At 45.4% G+C, this 12,607-nt stretch overlaps 1 long non-coding RNA gene across 1 annotated transcript; it reads right to left on the reverse strand.

Annotated features, from left to right (window-relative positions):
- Positions 1-478: 478 nt before the first annotated feature.
- LOC123590027 lies at positions 479-7,872 on the reverse strand. Its single transcript, XR_006708559.1, has 4 exons — positions 7,649-7,872; positions 7,229-7,459; positions 950-1,111; positions 479-669 (listed from the first exon to the last, which is right to left on the reverse strand). It is a non-coding gene; the product is annotated as an uncharacterized LOC123590027 (long non-coding RNA).
- Positions 7,873-12,607: the final 4,735 nt, after the last annotated feature.

The following is a 12,607-nucleotide window of genomic DNA, read 5'->3' on the forward strand; positions in this document are numbered from 1 at the left end:
TGCATATAACTCTTCAAAATTAGGTGGACATTTTCTATATGGTTATCTTAAATGTTACGTGTGTCTTTCTAAAAACTTTTAGTTCCTTCTTCTTTTCGCTTTAAGGGTGCTCTGGCATGTGGCTAGCACAAAGCATCCCCCACCTTTTTCTGAATCTCAAGTGTGCCACGGGAGATTCCAAACGGAATTAAAAGATCACTCAAAGTCTTTGACACAATTGGAGTAATATTTATGAATAGGAGAGGGTTGTCTCCTTTCAGGCTTTGTTGAGCAGAACCACTGATAGATCTTAGCATCTTAACAGACTGCCACCAGAACTAGGCATGTCGCGTGGCCTTAGGAGATTCTGAGTGTGTTGCGAGGGGAGGGCGAGGGGATTCGTAGTCTTGGGCAACTTCCTCCCCGGGCCACTGGCTACACGTACAGGTGTGTGTGTGGGGGGGGGGGGGGATAAGGAGGGAGGGGGAGTGGGCGGGAACGGTGTGATAAAAACAAGAGGCGAGTAGAGAACAAGGCTAAATGCCTCCAAGATTCCGGGATTTTACCAACGAGGAACACTTAAGGCATCCTTCATATAAGGTCTTCCTACCGCAGGGCCTGATGCCCAGACACAGGCCGCTTTTCAACGGGGCGGGGGTGGGGGGGGGGGTCGAGATGGTGTTCGGGGACCTAACAATAAAAGGAACGCGAGACACGTGTTGCGTCCCATGCCGTTTCAAGACCATGTCCGCGTAGCTTCCTGGCACCAAGTAATCACAAAGTGGGAAGAAATAGAAACTGCAAAGGGGGTAGTACCCTCCCCCCAACTCTGCCTCCAGGGAAAATCCAAAACACTGGTGCCCGACTTCAGTTTAATTCTTTGCAATCTTTCTAAGTTTTGTGTTTTGTTTGGAGACAGTTTAAAAATAAATGTTTGAACTGCTGGGCTAGGAAACAAACGGGAACGAACCTGAAAAGGTCAAGTCATCTTTCACGGTCCTGGTCAGAGTTTCTCCCTGGCCTGTTACCCGAGGACTGCCAGGAGGAGGCGTTTACTCGGACGCTGCCTGCTCGAGTGAGGCACCCTGCTGAGAACCGTGAAAGGCGAGAGAGGCGCTCTGGGATCTGATTGCTTTAAAAAAAAAAAAAAAGTGTATTTGTAACCGGATGGAACCAGTCTCGCTCCTTCGTGGAGAGCGCAGTTTGGCCGCTTGCCTGGCGCTGGGGCTACGGCCGCAGTCGCTGGTGGGTTGTGGAGAAGTTCACGTCTTAAAATAAATGATCAGGGATCATTCTTTCCCAAGGCAGAAGGCCCGTCCCCCACCCCCGCTAGCAAGGCGATTCACATTGAACTCTAGGGCGCTTTGTTCCCACCGACCGGGTGCGGGTCTCGGATTTGCACGCGCCCTGGCTTCTCGACCGCTGCCCCCCCCCCGACCCCCACCCGGGCTCTGCTGGCGCGCGGCCCCCAGGACCCCCGCCAGCCTCAGCTTAGAGTTCCCGGAGGCCCGCGGACCAGACAGGTCAAAGAACGCATATACTTTTCAATTAACCGAGGGGTTTGAAATTGAATCCAAGCTAGCAGGAAAAGCTGCCATCTCGCTGTGGAGCTGCAGAGCGTCGGGTGCGGAGGTTGCGGCAAGGTGTGCAGGTATCCGTCCCCTGGGCTGAGCAGTCCTGCGTTAACTCTGCCGCAGCTCCCAAATACAGCCTAACCGTCCAGGTTTACGGCCGACTTGTGTCACCAGCGCATAAATTACTGTCAGCCCGGACGGAGGGTGCAGAGCGATCCCGCACGCCCTGGACACGACGGCCGGAGGCAGCTTAACTGCCGGGGGGCTCCACGCGAAATTTCCGGACCCGGAGTATTTGCCCCAAAGAAATCTTTTCAGCCGTGTCACCTTGACCCCAAATACGTGCCTTGTACAGACACGCAAAAGGCGCCAGGGCTTCGAGAAGGCTCTAGCAACAGATCGCGTCTGCTCCAGACGGCCTGATTATCGTCCAAAAATCAGAGAATGCAAAAGCACATCACCAGATCTCATTCTGTGCATGGGAAACCCTGAGCCCATCAACATTAAAGTGACATTCTCAAGGTCACATCAAGCAGTGGTAACACTGCTGCCTGATTTCTTGATTCCCCCTTTCCCCGCCTGACCCCCTCCACCCTCCTGCCTCTCAAATTTATTCCTTTAGAGATGACAGGATCTAAGGCTGCCCGTAAAGAACGAGTCACCATTTGCTGTCATTGCAAATTATCAGGATAATTTTCAGTGTGATATCTCCACTTATCCTCCCAGGAATGAACTTCAGATCTTTTCTCGTGCTACCTCACAATTCAGACAAGAGGAATCTCAGGCAATCTCAGATAAGCGGGGTGCTAGACACCCAGTTCGCCTCCTGGCCTCTTGGGCCTCTGGGCGAGGGATTACCAGCACCCATCTTTGTGAGGGAAAGCGTTCCTGCAAAGCGGGAGGACTAGGAGAGATGAGGGTCAAGGAGGGTGGGCGCGGGCTTGGAGAAATGCTGTAGTGAGCAAGTGGGCAGGCAATCAACTTTCACCTTCTTGTAGCTATTAGAAAAGGGACTGGTTTTCGTCCAGCAAACTGTACCCTCAGGCGTTCAGGGCTTGACGTTATCATGATTATTCCTCACTATTCACATTAATTATTTTAGGAAAATACACACCCCCCCCCTACGCTTTGAGTAAAGGGGAACACGAGCCATTTCAGATTCTTTGTCCAGTTTCCTTTTTGTTGTTGTTGTTTATTTTTTAAAAATCTGGGTTAGATTGTTGGTAGCCCCCAAAGCATTGATTTCTTAGGAGGCCACAAAGTAGTGGTCTCTCCCTTGTTCTTCTCATTCAAATTCTCTTTCTCTGTCTCTGTCTCTGTCTCTCTCCCAGTCCAAGTAGAAAAGTAGAAAAGAGAGAAACCTCAGCCTTCAACTGTCAACTGTTTTCCAAACACCAGATTAATGTTCCCCAGGACTCGGTAGTAACGTGACCTTTCTGTTTTCAGATGTGTTTTTCAACATGTAATCGTTTGTTTGTTATGTCTCTCAGCATGGAATAAGAAAAGCTGGGGGAAGGGGTGCCTGTTGCCAGAGGGGGGAAAAATGGATTTGGAGCCTGTTTTTGTTCCCTGCTCAACACAGGAAAGCTCCAAGGGTTTTTATTTTTATTTTCCAGAAGATAATCCCCAGGAAAAAAAAAAAAATCCACAATACTGAAACTGAAAAGAAATCTGGGCATTTGATGAGCAACAATTTAAAAGCAACATATCCCCAAATAAAAAAATCTAATAAATGGCCTTTTTTTAATGAGGGGGAACTTCTGAGATGTGGGTTAACCCGCCCCCCCATTTTTTTATTTAGATAGTTACATAAGAAGCATTTTTAAAAATTATTTCAAGCTTTTTGCTTATGATTTATGTCCCTTTTTGGATTGCTATAGTTCAATAATTTTTTTTTTAATCTGAGAAATAGGAAACCTTTGAGGTGTGTGTCTATATGTCACTATCTTCTAAAACTTACTCCTAAAAAGTTTTCAAAGCAATATGTTTACCAACAACTTGATTTCAAAGCCATAGGTTCTGAATGAAATTGACAACAACATACTTGAATTCGTTATTTGTCAGCCAGTGTAACTATTGGATCATCGTTCCTAACATATTAAAATATTAAACAAGCAATGAGAGTTTAAGGCTTGTTGTAAGATGTACCTGAAGAAATTTAACAACGACAACAGCCAGACTTCACATTTTAAAACAGTATTTAATTGAGACGGACTCCTATTAGAAAAGGTTTTATCCCAAATGAGAATTTAAAAAGCATATCACCCATCCTCAAAAGTGAATTCCTGCTAGAGAGCGGCCAGTTTTAAGCTTGTTTTCCCTCCATAAAAGATTATTAGGCTGCTTTCATGGTTGGTGATTAAGCATTTCACCAAGAACCTAAGACTAAATGGCTGTCCCCACTTAATCAATAGCTTTTATTGCTGGTATCAACCTCACTAACGACCCACTGTTGTTCCCCTACTCCTTATTTCTTCCTGCCTCTCACCACCCGTTGCCAACGCACCCCAAGCTCCCCCTCCACGCCCTTAAACTTGGAGAACTCGCGGTTCCCAGTCTAGGAAAGTATTTCCCGACAAATGGCTTTATTGCTGACTTTCACCCTCTTCCTTCTCTCTCCTTCCGTAACGGATGCTCTATCACCGGGCACCACTGCTGAACCCTCACTGCCCACACGGAGGCTTCGCCGCCGCACGACTTTATAGGCCCTTCCGCGGTTTTATGATTGGTTGCTGCGGTTGGAATGTTTATAGATAATAAACAACTAATCCATTTCTGGCCTAATGAATTGCCCCACCCGCGTACCACTTTAACACCCGTAACTAGCGCCAGGATCGATCCGAGCAAATGAGTTGCGGGACCGAAACCACCCCTCTCTGGCGATCAGCATCCAAGCGGAATAACCCAAGGTCAGCAGACGCGTTCACCCATTTTCCAATTCCTCTCCCTCGAAAACCCCCCATCAACTCGGGCCCTGCTTCGCCCGCTCCTCTCCCCACAGGTGCCATGGACGGACCTCAATGAGGGGATGCTTCTGTTGGCTCTAAAAAAAAAAAAAAAAAAAGCGACCCCGCAGTTGGGGAGCCTGGGACGCGCTGCGACCTCAGCGCACCCGCACGGACCCGGCGTCCGTCCTGGGGACGCACCAAAGCTGGCGTCCGCAGCAGCTCAGTTTGGCCAGATCAGCCGCTCCGGTGTCAGGCAGCACACAACCTAGGGACGGTGTGAACCGTGCTCGTCCCGAAAGCGGTTCGCCCGCGCGCGGGGAGGAAGAAGCGCGTTTGCCAGAGCGCTCACCCCTGCTCCCCGACGGCTGAAAGGGGAGGCGGACAGGTAGTGTGGGAAGTTCCCAATCCCGTTAACACTTTGGAATCTAGTCCGAAATAAAGAAAGTGTACGTTCAGACTCCCCAGAGACCTGGAAAACGTGGAGGATCTGCCAAAAAGCATTCCAAGAGCGGAGGAAACCAACGTCTGGCTGAGATTCTTTTATACACATTATGGCAGCTGCGCATGGCCCCCGTCAGTAGCCAGGGCAGGGGGTGTGATGACTGTGACGGGGGCCGTGCAGGGGGCGCCGGCACCAATCGCCGGCATCTCCTACGGTGTTGCGGTGGGAGAGGCAGCTGTCTGGTCTGGTCTGGTCTGTGAGCGACCCAGACAACGGGGACGTTCGCCACGGGCCATTCCCTTTCCTTTCCGTAAGCACCCAGCGGAGGGGAGCCGGGTGAGAGTCTCCAGAGGAAGGGCCAAGAGCAACAATCCTCTCGCGAGAGCCGTTTCCAAAGCCCATGCATCAGCTGCATTTTGAATGAATAGATTTCTTTTAGGTAGACGGCAGTTTGAAAGCTCTGCAGCGTGGCGTTTATGAACTTAATTTTTACAAAGCGAATGTCTACGGCGCCTTCCCTCGGCGCCCCCAGTTCGCAGGATCTCTTCTAAGAACCCAAGGAAGGATCCTTAGAAGCGCTCACTGCCCTGCGCACCCCAGGTGTGACTTCGCTCCTCTTTATGAATAAAAGAGTAGGTGAAGGTGTTGTCGAGGCCGAATTTATTTTCCTGGGTGGCCTGATCTTCTTGCTTTCACTGGTCATGATTTGCAAATCCGTTTGTTCCTTCGGGGGGGGAGGGGGGGCTGCCGCGTGCGTGCGTGTTTGTAAGCGGGGAGGACTTCCATCGTTCTATCATTCAGTCGACAACTAGCTCCTGAATGCCCACGGGTCCGGGCACTGGGGACGCAGCAGTTCACAAAGAACAAAAACCTTTCCTGGAGCTTTCACTCTAGCAGGGAAGGTTAGGTGTGCCTTGGAACTCACTTTGGGCTGTACACTGAGAGAATGTGCTTTTAAATAAAAGCATAGGGCACAGTCCCGGCCACCCGGTTGGAACCTCTCTTGTTGTCACCTAAGAGGTTTCTTGATTACGTGTAGTTTAAATCACACTGCCTCCCTTTCCCCAGTCCCTCCACAATGGGACGGAGGCACTAAATAGCAGACAGGACCCTCCATTTCTTTCCCCTCACAGGGCCCATTTCCACATGTGTGGTATTGGGGAGAAGGGCACTCCGTGCCACTGTCGACTAACGTTGGTCATTATTCAAGCCATGAGGTCAACAAGTCAATATTTTTTAGTGTCCCCGAAGGAATCTTGGCCCCGTGAATCTTCAGTGACACGAGGCCAGCTTCAAAACAAAAAGCAGGCCATGTTCCCTGGTGACAGAGGGGATTTTCTGTTTTCATCAGCATCCCTGTTTGGACCGTCCATCTACCTGGGATCTCACTCTCCTCCACCCCTCAGGGGACATAAGTGTTGCCTAGGGAAGAATTAGCAGCTTCTCACGGTCAGCCAGAGCTGGCCAGGTTTCTGCAGACAGTGGCTGATTCTGCTGGAAGGTCTTTCAGTCCCTCTCTCTTTCTCAGCTGAAAGCCTCCCCTTCCGTGGGAAGGAAAGTTGCCCTTTTAACACCAGGACAAGGAAGCTTTCGGGATCCAGGGGTTTGGCCGGGCCTCCTTGCCAGCTTGCACTCTGACTTGCGTGCAAGGATACTCATTTAATTGCCCCTGATGCAAAGAGGATTTAAAAAGATCTGCAAAGAGAAACTCGAATAATAATAATAATAATATTTTTTTAAAAAAGGCAAAAAGCGCACCGTGACCTGTTTGATTATTTTCTCTGACATTGTTGTTTGATTTGAACCCGCCTCATCAGGAATAAAAATAAATAAGAACACAAAACGTTGACTGGTTCTCCGGCACTGAATGTGTGCGCGGTTGGTATAGAGAAAAGAAAATAAAGCCCGGTTAGTTAATGAAAGGAAGAAGTAATTTGCGTAAATAGATCTTGAGAACAAGAAACAGAACGCGCAGGAAAACCCAACCGCCACCGGCAACCACTGAATCACTGTACCTTCGCAGACTCGCGGGGACTTGGAAGGGGGAGTGGGTGAGTCATCGAGGACGCCCCCGGGTTCGCACAGCCCTAAAAGCCTGGATGGAGGCACACATCAAACAGCGGGGAGCTGGGCTTCACTTTATTTGATCATCAAAGGAATGGATAAATCAGCAAGGCGTTGATGCCTGCATTCCAGGTAGCTGAGACCTTTGGAAAGGTGTTTGCACTTCGCTGTGGCTTTTTCTGAAAGTGACCGACAGCAGCCTGCAAAAGAAAGGCTCTTACCTGCTGGCAGGCACAGCTGTTGCTTGTGCCTGGACCGGTAGAGATGGTGGGAGCGCGAACACTCGCACGGGCCTGGCACCTCCAGCCCAGGGGGCGCGCCGGGCGGAGTCCTTTCCCACAGAGGTGGTGGCTGAAGACTGCTGGGGTCAGCAGGGCTCTTTATTCTTCAGCCTCAGAGAGCATCCCGGGTGACTCTCCGATGGGTCCGCGAGAGTGTTCAGGCGTCACAGCCTGCAGAAAAGGGAAATGCCCCCTGAAAGTACCTTTTCAGCTGCCAAGGGATTAGGTTGCAATATTGCTGTGTGCATCTGCAAATTTCATACACAAATGGGGGGACAACTGGTAAGAAAATCTTCTGTAGAGCTCTTATTTCATTTCATTAATATTCTCTGCCACCTCCCGGTTAGCTCCCACGCTCACCTGAAGTTGACATTTACTGAAACTTTACACAGTCTTTATAGTATCCAGTCTTGTTGTCTTCTTCCTTCCTAAAGTTAGGCTGCCTGCAAACTGGGCTTTCTTTGGAGTTAGCCAAGGATCACCATCAATGCCAAAGCACAAAATTACTGTGTGTACAGAGGTATGCTTTAAGGGAATCTTCCGCCAGGGCAGGCCTGGAGATGTGGAATACTAATTTGCACATAGTGAGTCATAGATACAGCTCAATTTTACTTATCACTTGAATGTAATGTAAAAACTAGACCTAACAGGCTTTTTTCTTCTCCCTTCATGTTACAAGTTGTGGAAATGAAGTAAATATTCTGCCTCTACCTTGCTGCAGGGAGAATATCATTAGACAATTTGTGGCATCACATTTTACCTTTTTGTACCCTAGAAGAGCCTTTAGCAACATCTTTCAGTGCAAAAATAGGGGCATAAAATGTCAGTGTGTATTTAAAAAAAAAAATTGGTGCATAGATTTAAGAACGTCCTTACCTGAATTTGGGGAAGAATGGATGTGTTTTATGAAAGAAACAGAACTCAGGGTGAATATATGTTAGGCATTATTTTTGGTATTGGTGACAACAGAAGGCTTTTCGAGTAAAATTCAGTTAAAACAAAATATTTATCATTGACATGATCAGAAGAATACAGTATTCATATCAGAAAAGAAAATTTCTGGTGATCTGCAGGTAGGAGCTCTGCTGACCCAGGGGAGGTTCAGATGAGGGCTGTCCTCCACTCTTCACTAGACATCAGCCCCCCACTCTCTTGACTCACAAATCTCAACTTTTCAGAGCCTGGGTTTCCTATCTCTGTCCTGTTACTCAGGATCCCATTCTTTTTCTTGTTATCCTCTCCACTTGCCAGCCACCGGGGAACTTACAGTTCCCTGAAGGGGTAACTTAGGAAACATTTCTCTATCCCCCCCCCCCCCAAAACTTATCAGGTTTTCTCCAGGCATCATTAGGTCCCAAGGGTTGATAGACAAACTTATTTATACGAAGTGCTAATGGATGGCTTAATGTGTTCTCCTGTCCAATCTATTATAGTTCCTCTCAAGCTGATGTTTCCAATGCCTTCGAAAAAGGTGGAACCAGAAGTGGAAATTCTAGATGGCTTTGTCACAAGGAGAGATATTTTGGGGGAGGTTGCTAATAAAGGGCCTTTCAACTACAATAATGTCTTATCTGTCTATTGGTTCCACTGGCCAGGAGCCACCTTTAGTAGTGAGCGAATTGTTGTCCTCCATATGAGCAAGTGAAACCCCTTCTCCAAAAGGACTTTTACTTGGAAGTCTAATATGTGAAATCAATTTAAAAAGAAATGCCTTGGGTGATAGGATGGTGGTGGACTTATTACCTGAAAATGAAGCTAGTAGCAGCCCAGCATCCTTGTCTCTTTCACTTCTTGGGAGTACAGTTTGAAAATCATTATTTTGCATGAGGCCAATATGGAAGATGTTGACATCACTGTAGACGTAAGAAACAACCGGTTGGAGGTAGGGAGAAATTGTGTAAGAAGCATTATCAGTGACCATGAATGAAAATAATCCCATGTATGTACATAATATGTATAGAATTAATAGGTCGCACATTCATACATAGATTCATAACTACGTTTATAAACAATGATTGCTGGAAAAGGGTTCACTTTTATGTCTTCCTCGAACCAAGGGTCTGGTAATGTCACCATCTGTGTTGAGGAATGTACACTAGAAAATCAAGGTCTGGGAAGAGAGCCACGGGAATGAAATTCTGTGAAAGTCGTGGAGATATTTTTCTCTGTTATCCCCATTTGCAACAGGTCAGACCGTACTGATAACAGCTGCAGAAACAATTGGGGACCTTATTCATAAAATCAAAGGCACAATGCCAGATGGCGACCAACCAAAGGAATTGGGGATGGAGAGGATTACAAAATGCTGGTGAAACAGGGAACAGGTCCTCTGGGGAATAAACATCCCTGTGTTTTTGCTACAACATAGAAATCAAATATTTTTTTTTTTGCGTGGAAAAGTGCAACCAATACAGTATAAATTGAAAACAACAAGTGTTTGTTAATTAGAAAGTTTATTCGTGGAGAAAAACAATTTTCTTAGTAGAGAGTTTGACGGGCTGTTCAGGCTGCTCTGTCATTTTTCTTGTCTCTCTTCATAATCTCTATGTAATCCAGAAACAGCCAGTAAAAAAAGAGAATCTCTGCTTCTTTAATTACTTCCTGTAAATTTGACAAGTACCACCTCAGTCTCATTGGCTAGTCTACGTAGAAATAGACCACTCTTTCAAAGACAACATAATTATTCGGGTACACCTACTTCCCCAGCTATATATCATGCCTATCAAAGCTAAGTGCTTCCAACCTGCCTTAACAGTATCTTAACATCTCACTTGAGCAGTAGCCTTACCCGTTAAATTTTACTTAATTCCTTAGCTGGTAAATGTTCAAGCCACTGATGATAATATAGACCCACGGTCGGAAATGAAACCCAAAACGAAATCTATCAAAATAGAGGATAAAAAATAAAATCGGTCTTTGTGATGAATCAGAATTATTGAAACCTACTTAATCCCACTCAGTCTTGAATATTTTGTAACTTACTACGTTATACTTTATACTTTACAACTTTATACTTATGAGACTCTTCTTGGTGAAAGGCGCATAGGAATAAAAGTAAGCTTATAACAATTTTATATGTGTGTGTTTAGTTGGGAAGGAAATATACCATTAAGAAAAATAACCCAAACCAGAAGTATATTACAATTCTGGTGATTTAATGAGTTACTAAAGTTCTTAATCCTGAAATACTAGTGTTTTCCATAGACTTCTGAGAAGAAAAAAATCAAATATTTTAAAGTGTTAGTGCTGATAGATAAAATAATTTAGATTGACTCTTTAAAACTAGAGTTTTACTTTTTGTAAAGTTTATTTATTTATTTTGAGACACAGACAGTATGAGCAGGGGAGGGGCAGAGAGAGAGGGCGAGAGAGACGATCCCAAGCAGGCTCCCTGAAGTTGACATGGGGCTTGAACCCACCAACCAGGAGATTATGACCTGAGCCAAATCAAGAGTCGGACGCTTAACCGACTGAGCCACCCAGGGTCGCTAGAATTTTAGTTATTGGTTCAAGATCCTATTTCCTTAGAAAAATTAGACCTTTATAATTAATATTGAAACTGTGAGCATTATTTTCAATGCAAGGCTAGTTAGAAATATCCCAACTGAAGGGACATGTGTGCCATGTACATTAAAGTTCTGTTTTGTATTCTGTGAACTCAGGGAAATAGCTGGCACCTATGTAACCAGTTTGATCCACCCAATGTGATAGTTAAGACTCTTTACTGGATTTTGAAGGATTCTAGCTTATCTCCTTTGGCTCTCTATTGACCCTGTAAAGCATTTGATGACAAACATGTACTTGATTATGTACTGCGTTTAGGTTAGTATTGCGAGGCATAGTGCTGGGTTATGGATTCCAGCGCTTGACCCCTGAGTATTACTTTATAGCTTTATGTAAAAAAATATTTGGGTTTTTTTTTTTTTTTTTTTTTTTTGTTTCACAGTTTGGTATATACATTGAAAATAAGAAGAAGAAGCTGGGGGGTATCAGGAAGCAATAACAAGGTGGGTGGGCTCTAATGTCATGTCTAATACGTGCTACGTGAAGCGGAGACGAACACAGTTACGAAACGAAAGTTTCGCAAACATGCCTTCAGTGGATTGGGAATGCTGCAGAAATGGGAGATTTCTAAAAGGAAACAGAATCGTCCATTACAAATCCGTGATTCTGTTAATCTTTGTATCAGCAGATGTATCCGAACCAAAGGAAATATGGTAATATGTGCTCGTATCTGGAACACATTAAACTATTGCAGTAAAACAATGCACATCTGCATATGTGATTAGTCATGCTTTAATTTTCCTTTAGTGGCCGTGGATGGGGAGGAAGTGTTTGAAAAAAAACCTACCGCTTACTTTTTTATCCTTCTTAATTGAGGAGGAAGGTGGTGGAGAGCCAGTCTTACCATTGAATAGTCTATCCCAAACTTGAAAGAAAGAATGGCACAATCAATCAAGGAATATTTGTGTGACAGATATTTCTATAAGGAAGCGAAGGCACAGAGTCTCCATAAGTGGGAAGATAATATGTAAGTACTCGAAATGTTAAATAACTATAAAGGAGATAAATAGATACATCTTTGCTTGGTACAAAATGCTGAACATATCAAAAGTCAGTAAACTTTATTTGCTTCTAATAAAATATCTCTAGAAGGATACACAAGAAGCTGATAGTGTTGGTTGCTTCCAAGAGGAACTTAACTGGTTGAAGGATGGGGTTGGAAGAGAGACACTTTTCTTTTTTTTTTTTTAATTTAAAAAAATTTTTTTTTTCAACGTTTATTTATTTTTGGGACAGAGAGAGACAGAGCATGAACGGGGGAGGGGCAGAGAGAGAGGGAGACACAGAATCGGAAACAGGCTCCAGGCTCTGAGCCATCAGCCCAGAGCCTGACTCGGGGCTCGAACTCACGGACCGTGAGATCGTGACCTGGCTGAAGTCAGACGCTTAACCGACTGCGCCACCCAGGCGCCCCGAGACACTTTTCTTTATATACATTTTTGCACCCCTTGCATTTTGAATACCAAGCATGTATTACGAAGCTGTATCAAAACTAACCAAATAAAATGAATACGTTCTGAAATAATGTTCAGATGGACACCATATACTTGGAATTCTTTGTTGGGTCTTAATGAAGAAATAGCATTCGGACTTAATATTAAAAGATAGATATTTGAATGGGCTGAAATGAGGGGGTAGCATTCCAGGCAGGGCAATTATGCAAAGGTCCTAGGAACGTAAATATAAGACCGTTGTGGTCTCAGTAAGTAGATCAGGCAGACTATAAATAATTTGGGAGGTATGGCAAGAGATTAA

The sequence above is a fragment of the Leopardus geoffroyi genome, chromosome B1 (assembly GCF_018350155.1).
Source record: "Leopardus geoffroyi isolate Oge1 chromosome B1, O.geoffroyi_Oge1_pat1.0, whole genome shotgun sequence".
Taxonomy (NCBI): Eukaryota; Metazoa; Chordata; class Mammalia; order Carnivora; family Felidae; genus Leopardus; species Leopardus geoffroyi.